An 18,576-nucleotide genomic window follows, 5' to 3' on the forward strand; every position below is an offset into this window, starting at 1 on the left:
CTTGCCTATCGATTTTATTATTTCTTGGCTATTGATCAGAACTATGAACTCTTACAAGGTTTTGGTGTTGGTTGGCCTATTTTGTCATTCACAATTATTAGGTTCTTTTGGGCAGATACATGCAGTCTCTACTAGGTATAGGTAGATGAGAGTTATAGATAGGATGACCACATAAGTTTTCATCCCAAATGAGACATTTTGAGAATGAAGGAGGGCACTATTAACAATTACAATTATGGGGACAATGGGATAAACTGGGTCTGTTCTGGGCACCAAGATGTAGGGGCCAAGGGAAAGCTTCCCCTCTGCCTTCAAAAGGTTCACTGAAAATAAACTGACAATAAGCGGATATAGAAAAAGGCATGTGAAACTTATTTAACCTGCTTAAGCACAGGGGAGTCACATGAGAACGATTTCCCAGTAACCCAGTGAGGTCCAGATGCTACTATACACTTAACAGGGGAAAGGGAGACTTGAGGTGTGGCAATTTTGAGGAGTAGTAAATGATTGTTAGTGGAGGTGAATGAACCTGGAGGCAGTAACCTGTAAATGATTCTCTTTGGAATTTGAATGAGCCCAAGAGGCAAACATTGTCAGGCCTCTGAGCCCAAGCTAAGCCATAATATCCGCTGTGACCTGCATATATACATCCAGATGGCCTGAAGCAACTGAAGAATCACAAAAGAAGTGAAAATGGCCGGTTCCTGCCTTAACCGATGACATTACCTTGTGAAATTCCTTCTGCTGGCTCAGAAGCTCCCTGACTGAGCACCTTGTGACCCCCACCCCTGCCTGCCAGAGAACATCGCCTTTGACTGTAATTTTCCACTACCCACCCAAATCCTATAAAACGGCCCCACCCCTATCTACCTTTACTGACTCTTTTCGGACTCAGCCCACCTGCACCCAGGTGAAATAAACAGCCTTGTTCCTCACACAAAGCCTGTTTGGTGGTGGTCTCTTCACATCGACGCACATGACATTTGGTGCTGAAGACCTGGACTTCTTTGGGACACCAGTCCCCTGACCTCTCCCTCACTCTGTGAGGAGATCCACCTACAACCTTGAGTCCTCAGACCAACTAGCCCAAGGAACATCTCACCAATTTCAAATCGGGTAAGCAGTCTTTTCACCTCTTCTCCAGCCTCTCTTGCTACCCTTCAGTCTCCCTGTCCTTCCAATTCCAGTTCTTTTTCCTCTCTATTAGAGACAAAGGAGACACATTTTATCCATGGACCCAAAACTTCAGCACCAGTCACAGACTCAAGGAGACAGTCTTCCCTTGGTGTCTGATCACTGCAGGGACGCCTGCCTGATTATTCACCCACACTCCACTGGTGTCTGATCACCACAGGGATGCCTGCCTGATATTCACCCACACTCCACCGGTGTCTGATCACTGCAGGGACGCCTGCCTTGATCATTCACCCACATTCCCTTGGTGGCAAGTCAATTGGAGGGACGCCTGCTTTGGCTGCTCACCACCCCCCTTCGTGTCTCTACCCTCTCTTTTCGGCTTGCCTCCTTCACTATGGGCAACCTTCCACCCTTCATTCCCGCTTCTTCTCCCTTAGCCTGTGTTCTCAAAAACTTAAAACCTCTTCAACTCTCACCTGACCTAAAACCTAAGCATCTTATTTTATTTTGCAACACTGCTTGGCCCCAATACAAACTCTATAATGGTTCTAACTATCCAGAAAACGGCACTTTTGATTTCTCCATTTTACAAGACCTGGATGATTTTTGTTGAAAAATGGGCAAATGGTTTGAGGTACCTGACTTGCAGGCATTCTTTTACACATTGGTCCCTCCCTAGTCTCTGCTCCCAATGCGACTTGTCCCAAATCTTTCTTCTTTCTCTCCTGTCTGTTCCTTCAGTCTCCACCCCAAGATCTGAGTCCTTCGAATCCTTTTCCACGGACCCATCTAATCTCTCCCCTCCTCCTCAGGCTGGTCCTCGCCAGGCTGAGCCAGGTCCCAATTCTTCTTTAGCCTCCACTCCCCACCCTATAATCCTTTTATCACCTCCCCTCCTCACACCCGGTCCAGGTTACAGTTTCGTTCTGCAACTAGCCCTCCCCCACCTGCCCAACAATTTCCTCTTAAAGAGGTGGCTGGAGCTAAAGGCATAGTCAAGGTAATGCTCCTTTTTATTTAGCCGACCTCTCCCAAATCAGTTAGCGTTTAGGCTCTTTTTCATCAAATATAAAAACTCAACCCAGTTCATGGCCCATTTGGCAACAACCCTTAGACGCTTTACCGCCCTAGACCCAGAGAGGCCAGAAGACCGTCTTATTCTCAATATGCATTTTATTACCCAACCCGTTCCTGACATTAGAAAAAGCTCCAAAAATTAGATTCTGGCCCTCAAATCCCACAACAAGACTTAATTAGCCTCACCTTCAAGGGGTACAAAAATAGAGTAGAGGCAGCCAAGTAGCAACGTATTTCTGAGTTGCAATTCCTTTCCTCCACTGTGAGAGAAACTCCAGCCACATCTCCAACCCACAAGAACTTCAAAATGTCTGAACCACAGGGGCCAGGTGTTCCTCCAGGACCGCCTCCCTCTCCCCCAGGATCGCCTCCCTCTCCCCCAGGATCTTGCTTCAAGTGCCGGAAATCTGGCTACTGGGCCAAGGAATGCCTGCAGCCCGGGATTCCTCCTAAGCCATGTCCCATCTGTGTGGGACCCCATGGGAAATCAGACTGTCCAGCTCGCCCAGCAGCCACTCCCAGAGCCCCTGGAACTCTGGCCCAAGGCTCTCTGACTGACTCCTTCCCGATCTTCTTGGCTTAGCGGCTGAAGACTAATGCTGCCCAATCACCACAGAAGCCTCCTCGACCATCACAGACACTTGTGGAGAGTAAGTTCGCCCCCTTCTTAATCAGTATGGAGGCTACCCACTCCACATCACCTTCTTTTCAAGGACTTGTTTCCTTTGCCTCCATAACTATTGTGGGTATTGATGGTCGGGCTTCTAAACCTCTTAAAACTTCCCAACTCCGGTGCCAATTTGAACAATATTCTTTTATACATTCCTTTTTACTTATCCCCACCTGCCCAGCTCCCTTATTAGATCAAGATATTTTAACTAAATTATCTGCTTCCCTGACTATTCCTAGGCTACAGCCACCTCATTGCCACCCTTTTCCCCAGTTCAAAGCCTCCTTCACATCCTCCCCTTGTATCTCCCCACCTTAATCCACAAGTATAGGATACCTCTACTCCCTCCTTGGTGACAGGTCATGCACCCCTTACCATCCCATTAAAACCTAATCACCCTTACCCTGCTCAATGCCAATATCCCATCCCACAGCATGCTTTAAAAGGATTAAAGCCTGTTATCACTCACCTGTTACAGTATGGCCTTTTAAAACCCATGAACTCTCCTTACAATTCCCCCATTTTACCTGTCCGAAAACCAGACAAGACTTACAGGTTAGTTCAGGATCTGCGCCTTATCAACCAAGTTGTGTTGCCTATCTACCCCATGGTGCCAAACCCATATACTCTCCTATCCTCAATACCTCCCTCCACAACCATTCTGTTCTAGATAAACCTAGCTGACCCCAGAAATCCTAAATCCTTCCCCCACTCCCCTTTTCATTCCTTAAAAAACAGCCCTAAAAGCTGCTTCCACACTAGCCCTCCCTAACTCATCCCAACCCTTTTCATTACACACTTCCCCTCTGTCTCTATATGGGGGAGCTTCTTCCGTCTTCTCCCTTCTTTCTTGCCTATTAAACTCTTCACTCCTTAAAAACCACTCCACGTGTGTCTGTGTCATTTTATCTAATTCACGTGAGACAAGAGCCCTGGTGTTCCTCCACTCATCAGAGCCATATCACTAACACTGGGATGTGTATTCACATTCACTACAGCTCTCCTCCTCTCAGGCTGTCTACCCACTAGTATGCTACAATGAATTTGGCCACATGTACAAATATTTCATATTAACAAGACAATCATATGATTACTTAGATGCCTGGGGAAGTTCCAGTTCCCCACCTTTTGGCAGAAGGGTTCACTCAATTCGGATATGATGGACAACAAGGTTCAGCTAAACTTCAGGTTGGAATCAAGGGACAGAACCCTCTGATAGCTTAGTGACCGGAACCAGGACTGAATTTTAGCCCTGGATGGAGAATGCCACTCCAATGGGTATGTTACAGGAAAGGGGTCCCGATCCAGACCCCAAGAGAGGATTCTTGGATCTCACCCAAGAAAGAATTCAGGCCGAGTCCGCCGTACAAAGCAAAAGAGAGTTTGTTAAGAAAGTAAAGTGGTGAAAGGACAGCTACTCCATAGATAGAGCAGGACGTTCCCAAAAGTAAGAGGAGGAACCCATCTACCCTAGGTGCAATGCTTGTGTATATGGGGAGATGTGTTCTGCTACAAGGGTTTGTGATAAAGAATTTTCTTAATTACTATATTTTGCAAGAATAGAGATTATCATCTTTAAAACAAAATTAGGAATGCCTTTGTTCTTCTGGATCTGTTTTAGTAAACTTAATTTGTTCCCTTAACTGTAACATCTAGAGGCTAGGAATGCCTATTTTTCTGAGAATGCAGCCAAGCAAGTCTCAGCCTCATTTTCCTAGCCCTCACTCAAAATGGAGTATCTCTGGTTCGAATTCCTCTGACAGGTATAGGCTACTGGCCTAACTAGTTTTTTTGTTGTTGTTGTTGTTGTTGTTGTTGTTGTTTTGTTTTTTTTTTTTTTAAAGACAAGGTCTCACTGTGTTGCCCAGAGTGGAGTGCAGTGGTGTGATCTTGCCTCACTGCAACCTTCACCTCCTGGGCTCACGAGATCCTCCCACTTCAGCCTCCCAAGTAGCTGGGGTTACAGGCGCATACCACCATGCCTAAGTTTTGTATTTTTAATAGAGACAGGGTTTCACCATGTTGGCCAGCTTGGTCTCAAACTCCTGACCTCAAGTAATCCACCTGCCTTGGCGTCCCGAAGTGCTGGAATTACAGGCATGAGCCGCTGCACCCAGCCCCTAACTAGATTCTTAAGCCACCTCATACACTTGTACAATATCTCTAGTCAAAACACCTAGTTCGAACACCACTCATATATCCTTAAAGTTGTAAATCAAAAATAAAATCCTAAGCCCCCAACCAACTGAACAGAATTTTAGGCTTGGCCAAGGGGATCCCAGAGAATCCTGAAAAACGAAATTCCAGGCCATAACAGGAAGGGAAGTGAAACACACCTTGTTATACCTCCTCTCTTTTGGACTTCAGACATAGCTGACCAGCATTAACATTAAATTAGAGATCACAAGACTGACAAAACAGCCTCTGGCAATACAATACCAAATTGCAATCTGACTGGTCTATAGCATCCCATGACAGCAGACCATGAGGGAAATAAAGACATTTTCCCTCAAAATATATTTATTTGACATATTTTTAAATGGCCCTGCAAAGGTGTCTTTTGCAGGGGAAGTTTGCTTCCATAGAAAATCTTCATTATTATAGTCAGGTCTTCCTTAGATATAGGAGAGATTAACTAAGAGTCTGACACCTTTTAAGGTCTGAAAAGAGACATTTATCATCTATTCTGTCTGAAGTAGGCTACCTAGAGGCTTCATCTACATAGAAGAACCTTGGCTTCCACAACACTTCTTATCTTAACTATTGCTTCCTACTGACTTCAGATTTTTAGACAAAGCTTAACTCTTTCAACCAATTGCCAATCAGAAAATCTTTGAATCTACCTACAACCTGTGAGCCCTCCACTTCAAGATGTTCTGCCTTTCTGGGCTGAACCAATGTATAATTTATGTATTCCACGTATTGATTTATGTCTTTGCCTGTAACTTCGGTCTCCCCAAAAGTTTATACAGTTTGATATAAAACCAAACTGTAACCTTACTGCCTTTGGCACGCTTTCTCAGGACCTCCCAAGACTATTTCCCGGGCCACAGTCATGCATGTTAGCTCAGAATAAACTGCTTTAAATATTTTACAGAGTTTGCTTTTCTTTTTGTCAACAATGTTGATTAATAAACTCACTAGTGGCTGGGTGCAGTGGCTCATGCCTGTAATCCCAGCACTTTGGGAGGCCGAGGTGGGTGGATCACGAGGTCAGGAGATTGAGACCATCCTGGCTAACACAGTGAGACCCCGTCTCTGCTAAAAATACAAAAAAATTAGCCAGGCATGGTGCTGGGCACCTGTAGTCCCAGCTACTCGGGAGGCTAAGCCAGGAGAATGGCGTGAACCCGGAAGGCAGAGTTTGCAGTGAGCCAAGATTGCACCACTGTATTCCAGCCTGGCCGACAGATCGAGACTCTGTCTCAAAAACAAAACAAAACAAACAAAAAACAACAAAAACTCACTAGTGCTATCGAGACAGCTGATATTTGAAAGTCTTATGGTAGCCACTTCTAGAATATGGCCTGATCTGTGTTTTTCGAAGGCTAAATAACCACCCAGGATTAGGTACCCTGGTTATATTTTTATTTTTCACTTTTTTCATGTCATTATCATCATCTTATCTCTGTGATCTTATATCTCTGCCTTGTACTTTTGTTACGTAAAATGAATCGCTTTCTTAAGTGTTAGTTTTTACATTTTTATGGGTATATCTTTGGTTACATATTTTGTCTGCTCCATAACAACATCATTCAGACAATTTTTCTCTTCTTTCTTCCTTTTTTTTCTTGTGTTATTTTCTATCTATACCTAGTCTGGTTTCTAAACTTAGTTTTTTTTTTTTTTTTTTTTTTTTTTTTAATTTATTTATTATTATTAAACTTCAAGTTGTAGGGTACATGTGCACAACGTGCAGGTTTGCTACATATGTATACTTGTGCCATGTTGGTGTGCTGCACCCATCAACTCGTCATTTACATCAGGTATAACTCCCAATGCAATCCCTCCCCCCTCCCCCCTCCCCATGATAGGCCCCGGTGTGTGATGTTCCCCTTCCCGAGTCCAAGTCTAAACTTAGTTTTAAAAATATGTTAAGACAGGGTCTTGTTATGTTGCAAGGCTGGTCTTCAACTCCTGGGCTCAAGTGATCCTCCCACTTTAGCCTCCCAAGTAGCTAGAACTACAGGCATGCACCACCATGCCTGGTTAAACTCGTTTTTAAAAGGAGTTTCTTGACCAACTATTTGCAAGATGGTACTGTAGTAATACCAGTAATTTACCTTATGATCAAAACTTACATACACAACTAATTTTAGCCTTTGCTACTTTTCAGCCAACCAAGATTAGCAGATGTAGAAATTGATGCTGAGTATTTTATCTCCACTCTGCCTTATTGCAAGATTTTTTTTTCATACAAAAACGAGTTGCCAGTAAAATTGTTTGGCCCTGCCTTCTGTTTTTCTCCAGATTCCAATTCAAAAAAAGGACACTCTCATCTTGGCTGTCATAACAGACACAGAAAAAGCACTTTGAAGATGCTTTTCCATGATTATTAACTGAAAATTCTATGGAAGCATGGAAATAAAAGTGGGATGGACACACTTCTGGTTTTCCTCTAACATTCCTGAAACTCCTTTCAGTCTCCTTTTTTTTTTTTTTCCAAGATAGGGTCTTGCTCTGTTGCTGAGGCTGGAGTGCAGTGGCATGATCTTGGCTCACTGCAATCTCAACCTCCTGGGCTCAAACAGTCCTCCCACCTCAACTTCCAGAGTAGCTGGGACTACAGGTGAAATGGCCTCATTGCCTAGGGTGGCACCCGAAGTTCTTGGTCTCATGGCTGAGGAAATCAAGGACATGGACAAGCCAAGGGTGAGGTTAGAGCAGAAGTTTAATAGGCAAAAGAAAGAGAACAGCTCTTTGCTGCAGAGGGGAGTCCCGAAAAGTGCTGCCGCTTCTACAGTTGAATGTAAAAGCTTTTATAAGAAATTGATGAGGGCTGGGCATCTCATTTGCGTAAGGCATGAATTTATGGTAGCTCCACCCCAAACCTTTATTATGTAGGTGGGTCCTTGGCCTGAGCTACTCCATGTTGCTTATCTCTTTCCTACTGTGCATGTGCTAAAAAAGAAAAAAAAGGGGGGGAGGTGAAGCCCCCATGGTTGACATGCCTGGCACCAGGTACCCCTTCCTCTCAGTGCAGCTGCAGGAATACCCATGCAAACTTTCAGCTTCCTTATCTGAGTATGTCCAAAAAAGGAAAGGAATGTGCTTACTGGGACCCCCCCCGCCATATGTAAGTGAAGCTTGCTGATTACCCAGAAAGCTCCCCTTCTTTGCTGGAGCTGCTTCCTTATCTTTGTTTGCAGCCCAATCTTCCAGGCTGCTCTTTGTTAGAAGAGAAGTGATTTCTGGGGCTGCTTTTTCTTAGAAGGGAAGTTCTGCTGAGGACTCTTTGCCCTAACTATCTGCCTAACTAGTTTCTTTTTACCTCCTCTCTCACAGGCATGTGCCACCACATCAGCTAGTTTTTGCATTTTTAGTGGAGATGGGGTTTCACCATTTGGGTCAGCCTGGTCTCAAACTCCTGGCCTCAAGTGATCCACCCACCTCAGCCTCCCAAAGTGCTGGGATTACAGGCATGAGACATCATGCCCTACCTCAGTCTCCTTTGTGAACTCATTTTGCTTTATTCAACCCTCAAGAGTCAGGCCTAATTATTTGTTAAAAGGTGAACTAGCTGGTTTTGGCATAGTATGAAATTTCCATTAAAAAGCAGGGCTAGTTTCTACTCCTACTCTTTTTTTACTTCCATATTCTGTGGAATCCTGCGTTAATAATCATGGAAAATCATTTTAAAAGTACATTTTCTTCTGAATATTTGAGGTGCATAATTAAGCATTTAAAAATTGACCATGCTCAAAAATGAAATGAATGAATAAAGAAGACAACAGACCAGGCATGGTGGCTCATGCCTGTAATCACAGTGGTTTGGGAGGCCAAGGCAGGCGGATCACCTGAGGTCAGGAGTTTGAGATCAGACTGGCCAACATGGTGAAACTCCATCTCTACTAAAAATACAAAAATTAGCCGGGTGTGGTGGCACGCACCCGTAGTCCCAGCTACCCACGAGGCTGAGGCAGGAGCATCACTGGAACCCAGGAGGCAGAGGCTGCAGTGAGCTGAGATCATGACACTGCACTCCAGCCTAGGCAACAGGGCAAGACTGTCAAAAAGAAAAAAAAAAAAAAACAAGACGACAAAGAAACAGCAGTATAAATAGAAAAAAAATTCCAGAGTAACAAGATTAAATGAATTTTTTTTCTTTCTTTTTTTTGAGTGGAGTTTCACTCTTGTTGCCTAGGCTGGAGTGCAGTGGCACGATCTTGGCTCACTGAAACCTCCGCCTCCTAGGTTCAATTGATTCTCCTGCCTCAGCCTCCCAAGTAGCTGGGATTACAAGCTTGAGCCACCACACCCGGTTAATTTTTGTGTTTTCAGTAGAGACGGGGTTTCACCATGTTGGCCAGGCTGGTCTTGAACTCCTGACCTCAGGTGATCCACCCGCCTCAGCCTCCCAAAGTGCTGGGATTACAGACAAAAGCCACCGTGTCTGACTGAAAATAAATTTTTAAAATATTGTTATACAATAAATGAAAGCTAAGCATAGTGCTATTCTTTAGAAAGCAATTCTTCTATTATGAAAAACAGAATTGTTGACTCTAAGAAAACACAATATTATAAAGTAATATTTCCCAAAATGCGTTTCAATGAATACGATATTAATAGGTCTTTGGTGAAAAAAAGAATTCCCGGAGCAAACTAATTAAATAAATACAGAATTAAAATTAAAGAGGTTTCTTTACTGCTTAATGTATTAATGGAGGGTTTCCCAAACATTCAACTGGGGACTAGTCTTTCCTAGCCAAAGCATCTTTCAGAACTAGTGATATGTTCTATGATTAGAGGTTAGTGAACTTTTTTCGTAAAATGACAGATAATACATATTTTAGGCCTTGCAGGTCATACAGTCTTTGTTGCAACTACTCAGTTCTTTTGTTTCTGCACAAAAACCACCAGACACAAATAAATGGGTACGGCTATTTTTCTAAATAAACACCTGTTTTGTAAATAGAGTTTTATTAGCATTAACACTGAGTAACATTGTCAGTATATCTTGGGAACATGGACAAGACCAAAAAACAGAGGAAGAGAAAGGAGAGAGGACAGAGTATAGTGACAGCGCATTCCTTTTTATGGAAAGTTTCACTAAAACCCTAGCAAGTGATGCGTGAAACCAATTATATCCACTAGAGGGCACTAGGAGTGCAAGTTTGCATCAATGTCCATACCCTTTGCCTTTAAAATGTTGAAATTAGCATTATATGAGGTAACACATAGCAGAATTTGGAGTAGTTCACAAAGAAAAAATGTGACCTGAGGAGGTGGCCAGATGATTGAAACTTATATACCATTTTAGGCTAAACAAAAGAAAGGGGGATTTGGGCTGGAGTTGGGGGCAAGTTCTGGGAAGGAGAATGAGAGGAAACGCATGATAACTAAAAGTTGTTTCGTCATGCTGAGAAGAGCCTCTCAGGTGGTGTATTAGTTCATTCTTAAGCTGCTAATAAAGACATATCTGAGAATGGCAGTTAATAAAGGAAAGAGGTCTAATTGACTCACAGATCAGCGTGGTGGGTGAGGCCTCAGGAAATTTACAATCATGGTGGTAGGGGAAGCAAACACGTCCTTCTTCACATGGCGGCAGCAGAAGAAGTGCTGAGCAAAAGGGGGGGGGGAAAGCCCCTTATACAACCATCAGATCTCCCGTGAACGAACTCACTATCACGAGAACAGCATGAGAGGAACCACCCCCATGATTAGATTGCCTCCCACCTGGTCCCTCCCATGACACGTGGGGATTATGGGAACTACAATTCAAGATGAGATTTAGGTGGGGACACTGCCAAACCATATCAGGTGGTAAGGGTTGTCTCCAGGAGCCTCTCTTGTTGGTATGGAGACATCTTTACGATGGAAATTTCCTTTATAAATATAAATATCCTTTATGAAAGGAAAATTTTATACTTTCTTTTTAGATAGTGGGAAGTAAAAAGCTTTTCCTGCATCTACTGGTTCTCAGTTGCCTATAACTCAAAATAATTCTTGTCAAAGTTGTATGTTTTTCGTGGAGCATATTCCGGTACCTTTAAATTTCAAAATCGATATCCAGATTGATGTATCAAGTTTATAGAAAGTATTTGAATATTTTAAGTATTTGAAGGTAGGTTGTAATATTTTCTAAACAGTAATACATTTTTGGATGTATAAGTTTACTTGCAAATAACAGGCTATAATATAGTTCGGCTGTGTTCCTTCCCACCTGAATCTCATTTTGAATTGTAATCCCCATAGTCCCCAGGTGTCAAGGGAGAGACCAGGTGGAGGGAATTGAATCACAGGGGCAGTTTCCCCCATGGTTTTATAAGTGTTCGGTAGTGCCTCCTGTGTTCATTCTCCCTCCTGCTGCCTTGTGAAGAAGGTGCCTTGCTTCCCCTTCACCTTCCACCATGATTGTAAGTTTCCTGAGGCCTCCCCAGTCATGCAGAACGGTGAGTCAATTAAACCTCTTTCCTTTATAATTTACCTAGTCTCAAGTATTTCTTTACAGCGGTGTGAAAACAGACTAATACAGGCTGTCATCTCTGCAAACAAGACTGCCTTGGAAGAGCTAGTATCTAAAGGTTCCTAAATCACACTACCCAGGTTTCAATCCATGGCTTTACCCCTTACCACATATAAGACTTTGGGACAGTAACCTAACCAGCTATCTGAGTTTTTTCATTTGTATAGTGTAGCAACAATAATTCCTATTTCACTGGGTCATTGTGACGATCGGCTGACCTAATTCCATACATTTCTTAGCTCAGTGACTGACAGTAATAAGTACTCAAAAAATGTATTATTTTAAAACACGATTTACTTAAATTCCATTTGAACTTTGTAAGGCCCTCTAATAGATGTGATTTCAAATGGCTGTATGAAACCTAAATAATTCAAACTTAATTGTAATTTTTGGAAGCCTAAAAATTATGTTGAGCTTTAAAGGAAATGTGACTGTGTGGTCTGAGCACATGCATGTGGCTGCAGTTTCTGGTTCTCGGATTATAGATTCATTCTTTCTCGTTGCTCTTGTTCTGCAAAGCAATTAGGAACAACTAAATGGCGCCAGACAAAAGACCTCCTCCCTGATGATGGCTAGCCTTTCTTCCTTTATTATCTTGCATCTAATTCAGATCAGATGGTGCAGAAGACCCCATGACTGTCTTATCCTCAATGTGGAATGTTAAATATACCTTTCCCAAAAAGAACACCACCTCAATTCATCAGATTACTGTAACTGTGTGCTAGCCTTGTGTGGAAAATGTTGAAACCTTGTTAAGCTTCCCAAACCTTATTGATATAAATGACCCCCAAAACTTCTCCACTTTGAAGCACTGGCTTCCATTCTTTGGAATCTGTGTTCCTGGATGGCTATCCTTAGAATTTGTGCTTGACGAAACTCTGCATTTAACCATATTTCCTGAATCTCTTTATTTAAGGTTGACACTCTATAGCAACCACTGCACTATTTTAAGTTTCCAATTCTGTTCAAGATTCTAGGGTTTATTTTGATTGTGAACTTGGGGCTTGTGCACATCAACTGTGAGATTTGCTTCTTTCATATCATTCCTTAATACTTAGAACAATGCAGGACACATACTAGAAATTCTTGTTGAATTGAACAGAAGAAATGAACTGATGAATGAAATATTGAGTACCATAACTCTTTTGACCAATGCTCTCTCTGGTCACTTTAAATTTCAAGAACAGCCTGAATTTCAATAATTAAATTTTCCAAGAAGTTTAATAACCAGCATTCTGAATTTCATAAAGTTAACATTGGCTTCTCTCCTGGGAAGCTTTCAGTTTGGGAGGAAGATGGCCAACTTCTCCATTTTTCTACTGTGTGCTTCTCCTTCCTGCCTCAGTATGCTTGGCTGCCTCTGAATCTTCCAGAATTTGGTAAGACTACCTAAGTAGGAGGAGCAAGGGTGTACGAATGCCTTACCTCATCGGTACTGTGATAACCTGGCATTGATGGTCTCTGGGCACTCTGGTCTTGGCAGTTGTCTCAAACTGAGTCTATCAGGGAATGTTTAGTGGGTTCTTGAGAGACCTCCCATTACTGGGAATCTTCCACAAGGTGGAAGCCGTGTGTCAAGGATGGAGCGACAATTTAGTAGAAGCCCATGGTCCCAATGATTGTAGAGTCTACATAGTGGCCTGGGACTGTCTATCTGGACCTTTGTGCAAAAGAAATAAAGTTTACTTTTATTAAACCTATCGGTATATTTTGCTGAACATACTCTAACTAATAAAACTGTGTTGCCCTTGCCAGTAATGTAATGTGTGTTGTCCCCTCTGAGTGTTTAAGATCCTGGCAGGAAGCCATGTTGTTCATCATGTTATACCTATGGGTTTTGTGCAGTGCCTGCGCATAGACTGTATGTTCAAAAATATTTGTCTGATGATATTTTTATAGGGGCAGGCTGGTTTGATGTGCCACATTTTATGATTGAAACCCAATGTTTAATACAGCAGTTAATTTGGTTCAGTTTAGTATTGTTATTGTTGACCACTTATCCCCTCAATTCTCATCTCCCAGAGTCATTTTTTTTTTTAATACCTTAAGTTCTGGGTACATGTGCAGAACGTGCAGGTTTGTTACATAGGTGTACATGTGCCATGGTGGTTTGCTGCACCCATCAACCCATCATCTACAATAGGTATTTCTCCTAATGCTATCCCTCCCCTCGCCCCCCCCCCCACCCAACAGGCCCCAGTGTGTGATGTTCCCCTCCCTGTGTCCACATATTCTCATTGTTCAGCTCTCACTTATGAGTGAGAACATGCAGTGTTTGGTTTTTTGTTCCTGTGTTAGTTTGCTGAGAATGATGGTTTCCAGCTTCATCCATATTCCTGCAAAGGACATGAACTCATTATTTTTTATGGCTGTATAGTATTCCATGGTATATATGTGCCACATTTTCATGATCCAGTTTATCGTTGATGGGCATTTGTCCCAGAGTCTTTTTTTTTTTTTTTTTTTTTTTTTTGAGACAGTCTTGCTCTATTGCCCAGGCTGGAGTGCAGTGGTGTGATCTCGGCTCACTGCAACTTCTGCCTCCTGGGTTCAAGCAGTTCTCCTGCCTCAGCCTCCCGAGTAGCTGGGACTAGAGGTGTGCATCACCACGCCTGGCTAATTTTTGGATTTTTAGTAGAGATGGGGTTTCATCATGTTGATCAGGTTGGTCTCAAACTCCTGACCTCATGATCTGCCCACCTTGGCCTCCCAAAGTGCTGGGATTACAAGAGTGAGCCACCATACCCGACCCAGAGGCATTTTTTAGAAGTCTAGTCTTTGGGCTGGGCACAGTGGCTCACATCTGTAATCCCAGCACTTTGAGAGGCTGAGGTGGGTGGATCACGAGGTCAGGAGATTGTGACCATCCTGGCTAACACGGTGAAACCCCTTCTCTACTAAAAATACAAAAAGTTAGCCAGGCATGGTGGTGGGTGTCTGTAGTCCCAGCTACTCGGGAGGCTGAGGCAGGAGAATCACTTGAACCTGGGAGGGAGAGATTGCAGTGAGCCAAGATCACACCACTGCACTCCAGCCTGGGAGACAGAGCGAGACTTCATCTCAAAAAAAAAAAAGAAGTCTAGTCTTTGACCAGGTTCCCCTCATCATCCACCAGGATACTCACAGCCATCCGGGTTGTTCTTGTCTGGGCAGCAGCTGTGCTGGCTTCTAGGGTCGCCTCTGGCCATTGGCAGGTAACAGGCTTCTCTTTGGCCACAGCTTTTTTCATGCTGCTTTGCCCCAACTGTGGCCAACGTAAACCCTTCCTTAAGCCCCCAAAGCACAGCTAATACTATAAGCTGCAGCACTGAATAAGAAATTAGTGAAGACTTGGCGTTAACAAGGGCACCAACTGCAGTCTGTTTTCTAAACGAGTGAAATTGCCCAAATAGCAAAATTTCCACATGGAAACGAAAGTTGAAATTTCAGTCTTCATTGTTCCATTTGTCTCAATGGGCTTTCATGGGTTGATTGCAGGGCAACATAGATTCAAACTTCGGTTTCTAAAATATTTCTAAACTATCTATTATAAAGGGCTACAAGGAAACCTGCCTGACCTTCACTGTAGGGGGATATATTAGCATTGTTATACCGGACAGGAAACAGTCAGCTCTCAGTTTTAGAGAGAGACAGATCTCAATCTTCCAAGGCTGACACAAACATCCAGGGACAGGCAGCCTGAAACAAGATGGAAGTTAATGCTTTGGCTCAAGAGAGATGCAGAAATGCAACAGATTCATGGATAATTATCTCCCAACAGAAAACAGCCGTTATAGCCCTTGAAAATACCTTTGCACATCTGAGAAGCCTTTTTTTTTTTTTTTGAGTAATGTTAAGAGTAGCAAAACAATTTTAGAATGCAACCCACTTGGAAAATTATCCTTAGAGTAAAATCTTAAAGGAAAAAAAGAAGTGTCATATCAAGAAATTGTTAAGATTGCCAGCCAGGAACCAAGGAGTAAGGACAGCCTTAGAAACCATTTATATACATATCCTCTAGTGTAACATCATAAACAGAAAGTCTGTGCTAGACATTTATTTCTTAGTATTACACCACAACAGTCTGATGATAAGCAGAAATTCTTTCAGATCAAGATGATTGTTCTACAGTCTGAATGTCCTCAGATGACTGATAAAGCAATTCTAGGGTTCCCAATACTCACACAAACTTTTCTCTTTGAGGGGGCTGACACCTGGTTCACAGCTTATTTCCTTTTTATTATTCACCATTTTGGCTTTGCATGCATTCAAGATGTTCTATATTTAGTGTAACTCTTTTCCCTTAGGAGATGGTGTGATATTATAAAGGATTTTTAACTCTTTGCAGGAAAATTAGTTTTACCTTTTAGTCCCTTATTTATGACAGGGATATCACAACTCTCATATTTTGTAGTATTTTTAATTGTTTTATTTTTTTCTGGGATGAAATGGTATGATAGGAAGCATACAATTGTAAAAAGAAAAGCTGATCTTAATTGAAAAAAATTAAACTGATTTATATTAACTTTTAAATGATTGTAGGGTTGGGATTTAAAATTACATGTTCTCCATTTGTGCATTAGAAAATGTCATGTGTGTGAGATATTTCCTAGTTTGTAACATTAAAATACACATATGTGTATATTTAGTTAGTGATCCATAAAAAGAGATACTTTGAAAATTAAAATTATTTGTAATGATCAAAACAATCTCCCACTAATAGTTTTATACGAAGAAAGCTCTTTAATTTGTTAATTTAAATTAAGTTCACATTTTCACCTGTTAAAATTTATTTTTAAATTTTTATTTTTTATTTATTTATTTTTTATTATACTCTAAGTTCTAGGGTACATGTGTATAATGTACAGGTTTGTTACATATGTATACATGTGCCATGTAGGTGTGCTGCACCCATTAACTCATCATTTACAGTAAGTATTCCTCCTAATGCTCTCCCTTCACCCTACCCCTACCCCACGACAGGCCCCGGTGTGTGATGTTCCCCACCCTGTGTCCAAGTGTTCTCATGGTTCAATTCCCACCTATGAGTGAGAACATGCGGTGTTTGGTTTCTGTCCTTGCAACAGTTTGCTCAGAATGATGATTTCTAGCTTCATCTATGTCCCTACAAAGGACATGAACTCATCCTTTTTTATGGCTGCATAGTATTCCATGGTGTATATGTGCCACATTTTCTTAATCCAGTCTGTCATTGATGGACATTTGGGTTGGTTCCAAGTCTGCTATTGTGAATAGTGCCACAATAAACATACATGTGCATGTGTCTTTATAGCAGCATGATTTATAATCCTTTGGGTATATACCCAGTAATGGGATGGCTGGGTCAAATGGTATTTCTGGTTCTAGATCCTTGAGGAATCGCCACACTGTCTTCCACAGTGGTTGGACTAATTTACATTCCCACCAACAGTGTAAAAGTGTTCCTATTTCTCTACATCCTCTCCAGCACCTGTTGTTTCCTGACTTTTTCAGGATCGCCATTCTAACTGATGTGAGATGGTATCTCATTGTGGTTTTGATTTGCATTTCTCTGATGGCTAGTTATGATGAGCATTTTTTCATGTGTCTGTTGGCTGCATAAATGTCTTTGAGAAGTGTCTGTTCATATCCTTTGCCCACTTTTTGATGGGGTTGTTTGATTTTTTTCTTATAAATTTGTTTAAGTTCTTTGTAGATTCTGGATATTAGCCCTTGTCAGATGGGTAGATTGTAAAAATTTTCTCCCATTCTGTAGGTTGCCTGTTCACTCTGATGGTGATTTATTTTGCTGTGCAGAAGCTCTTTAATTAGATCCCATTTGTCAATTTTGGCTTTTGTTGCCATTGCTTTTGGTGTTTTAGTCATGAAGTCCTTGTCCATGCCTGTGTCCTGAATGGCAGTGCCTAGGTTTTCTTCTAGGGTTTTTATGGTTTTAGGTCTAACATTTAAGTCTTTATTCCATCTTGAGTTAATTTTTGTATAAGGTGTAAGGAAGGGATCCAGTTTCAGCTTTCTACATATGGCTAGCCAGCTTTCCCAGCACCATTTATTAAATAGGGAATCCTTTCCCCATTTCTTGTTTTTGTCAGGTTTGTCAAAGATCAGATGGTTGTAGGTGTGTGGTATTATTTCTGAGGGCTCTGTTCTGTCACCTGTTAAATATTCTTATAGTACATTTTATACTGTTACCATTTTGAATGTTAAGAGATGAGCCTGCTTATGTAAATTTAATGTTAAATTTTTCAAAAGAGAGAGAAGCCCAGGTGTTGCCAGACTAAGCCTGGCTGTCAATCCCAGGAGTCTTCACAAATGGTATTTACCTGGGCTGGTTCGCCGCTTTCAAGTAACTGTTCTAAAGCGTTTAATTCTCAGAAATAAATCTCTTCCTAGTTTTCTGTCAAAGCCAGAGATTTATTACTTGTATAGAGTAAGGTGAGCACACACACGCACATGCACACATACACACATGCACACACACACCAGCCCAGTGTTGCTTTTGTAAATTAATAGACGTGATACATTATCTGTTCACCTCAGTTACTGTAATGACTGAAATCATGCTTCAGAAGCCTTTGCTATGGCCCTTGAAAGGGCATGCTCCTCTAAAAATCCTTTCTTTTTCAAGAAGTAAAACAGTGAGTGAATTAGGTCTTTCAGGGTATCTCAGGTGGTGGGGGTTTATTGTAGGAAACCAAAGGAAAGTTAAGAAGCAGAAGAACACATCCCAGTTATTGAGCTTTCAATACCATGGACCTAGCACGCCATTTTGCATCCGGGTATCACATGGGCAGCTCGTCGGTCTACTGCTCCACCATCGCTTCGGGTTCTCATGGTACTTCCGTTTTAGTGCTGTTTCTGCTGCCAATCCCTCTAATGACTCTAGGTAATGTTATGCCCAGACCGTTTGTTCCCCAAAGAAGACCACCAGAGTCCAGTGTCAAAGCCAAGCGGCAAGGATCTTTACTACAAGTTCGAACCTGGTCCCTCCATTCTACAGCATACAAGAGAGGGCCCCGAACAATGCGAG

Source organism: Chlorocebus sabaeus, chromosome 18 (genome assembly GCF_047675955.1).
Source record: "Chlorocebus sabaeus isolate Y175 chromosome 18, mChlSab1.0.hap1, whole genome shotgun sequence".
Taxonomy (NCBI): Eukaryota; Metazoa; Chordata; class Mammalia; order Primates; family Cercopithecidae; genus Chlorocebus; species Chlorocebus sabaeus.